This window comes from Chrysochloris asiatica, unplaced genomic scaffold (assembly GCF_000296735.1).
Source record: "Chrysochloris asiatica unplaced genomic scaffold, ChrAsi1.0 scaffold00076, whole genome shotgun sequence".
Lineage (NCBI taxonomy): Eukaryota > Metazoa > Chordata > Mammalia > Afrosoricida > Chrysochloridae > Chrysochloris > Chrysochloris asiatica.
This window is the reverse complement of record NW_006408594.1, coordinates 11,495,378-11,498,243: the sequence shown is the minus strand read 5'-3', so window position 1 is coordinate 11,498,243 and position 2,866 is coordinate 11,495,378.

Here is a 2,866-nt window from a genome sequence, read left to right as displayed (position 1 = left end):
GCAGTGTTTTGTTCTGTTGTGTATAGCGGGCCTGTGAGTTAGATGGTGCAGGGCTGGGCAGTGTTTTGTTCTGTTGTGTATAACGGACCTGTGAGTTAGAATCACGCAACGGCACCTGACAGCAGGAACAATCAGAGTTCCTGTGGGTCCTCAGAACTTGCCAGTCCAGCCTTTGATGAATAAGTCCTCTGTGATCATGGTTTTTATATTCAGTGTCTCTTGTTCATAGTTGGTATAAATGATCTTCAAGTGATTTCAACTTCGAATCTTAACTTACATGATTATTGTTGTTGTTGTTAAGTGCTGTTGAGTCAGTTTCCACTCTTAGTGACCCTGTATAGGATTTCCAAGGAAAAGCTGGTCGATTTGAGCTGCTGACCTTTCAGTTAACAGTCCAGTGCTGATCCAACAGTGCCACACCAGGATTCCTTAACTTACATACAGAACAACAAATCAGAAGGGCTTGGGATTCCATTTCTATCACTGCCATTTATTAACTTTGTGTCATGCATCCCTCTGAACCTCTGAGTCACCACCTCTAACATGGGATCATAGATGAGTGTGAGGGTCAGCCTCCTGAGTGGCCAGCAGAGCTTTGGCATATGCTGAGTACTCAGTACATGTCTCTTTTACATTCCCCCACTAGAATGGGAGTTCCACAAAAGCGATTTAATTTTTGGGGAGCCCTGGAGGTGCAATGGGTAAAGTATTCATGGTTTGAACTCACCTGCTGTTCTGTGTAAAGAAAGGTGGGGCAATCGGCACCTGTAAAGATTTATAGCGTTGGAAACCGTATGGGGCAGTTTTACATTCTCCTATAGGGTCATAAGGAGCTCTGGTAGTGTAGTGGCTACGAATCAGGTTGCAAACCTTAAGGCCAGCAGTTCGAAACTACCAGCTGTTTCGTGGGAGAAAGATGAGGCTTTTTGCTCCTGTAAAGGTTCACAGCCTCAGACACCCTATGCAAGATCGCTATAAGTCGAAACCGACTCCACGGCACACTACCACCACCACCACCACCGTAGGGTCATGGCAATGTAGGTTAATGCACTAGACTGCAAAGTTGCTTTGAACTGCAAGGTTGTTACGGTAGGAATCAACTCAACGGCACTTAACAACAACACAGTGTCACTAAGGAGCTAGGTTGGTGTTGTGGTTACAAGCCAGACTACTATCCTCAAGGTCAGCAATTTGAAACTACCATCCGTTCTGCAGGAGAAAGATGAGATTTTTTTGCTCTGGTAAAGATTTACAGCCTCAGAAATCCAGTAGAGGATCACTATGAGTCAGAATAGATTCAGCAGCAGGTGTTTTGGATTCAATGTTTACAGTATCCATGGGATCCTTTTTCTTCCTCTTCTACTTCAGTTTTACCCTATTGATAAAGTATTGTAACTCATCTGTCAGTTTGTCGTACTGTGGTGGCTTCTGTGTTGCTGTGATGCTGGAAGCTATACCACTGGTATTTTAAATACCAGCAGGGTCACCCAAAGTGGACAGGTTTTAGCTGAGCTAAAACCTAAAGACAGACTAGGAAGAAAAAGAGACAGACAACTTCTGAATGTTTAGTCACAGAAAACCTTATGAGTAGCAGTTGAACACTGTCAGCACCAGAATATTGAATATTGAAACATGATGAAGAGCATCAGAATGTTGTCAGATATAGTGTCGGAAGATGAGCCCCTCAGGATGGAAGGCACTCAACATGCGACTGGGAAAGAGCTGCCTCCTCAAAATAGAGTTGACCGTGATGACACGAATGGAGTAAAGCCTTTGGAACTTACATTTGTTGATGGAGCACAACTTAAAATGAAGAGAAACAGCTGTAAACATTCATTAATAATTGGAACATGGAATGTACGAAGTATGAATCTAGGAAAATTGGAAATTGTCAAAAATTAAATGGAACATATAAACATCGATATCCTACACATTAGTGAGCTGAAATGTACTAGTACTGGCCACTTTAAATGTGACAATCACGTGGTTTACTATGCCAGGAGTGATAGACTGAAGAGGAATGGTGTTGCAGTCATCATCAAAAACAGCATATCAAGATCATCATGAAGTACACCGCTGTCTGTGAGAGGACAATATCCATGTGCCTACAAGGAAGACTACTTAATGCCACTATTTTTCAAATTTACGCACCAAGCACTAAAGCCAGTGAGGACGAAATTGAAAAATTCTACCAACTTCTTCAGTCTGAAATTGATCAAACATGCAATCAAGATGTATTGATAACTACTGGTGATTGGAATGCAAAGTTAGAAACAAAGAGGAAGGATCAGTGGTTGGAAAATATGGCCTTGGTGATAGAAATGATGCTGGAGATCACATGACAGAATTTTATAATGACTTCTTCATTGCAAATGCCTTTTTTAAACAACATGAAAGATGACTATACACATGAATCTCACCAGATGGAATGCACAGAAAACAAATTGACTACATCTGTGGAAAGACAAGGTCGAAAAGCTCCATATCATCAGCCAAAACAAAGCCAAGGGCAGACTGTATAACAGACCATCAATTGCTCATATGCAAGTTCAGGCTGAAGCTGAAGAAAATTAATACAAGTCCACAAGAGCCAAAATATGACCTTGAACATACCCAATTTGAATTTAGAGATCATCTCAAGAATTGATTTGATCCATTAGACACTAATGACCAAAGACCAGAAGAGTTCTGGGATGACATCAAGAACACCATATAAGAAGAAATCAAAAGGTTATTAAGAAGACAAGAAAGAAATAAAAGACCAAAATGAATGTCAGAAGAGACTCAAAAATTGTTGTCCAGCTTAGAGATGCTAAAGCAAATGGAAGAAATGAGGAGGTAAAAAGCTGGTTAGAAAAATTTAAAA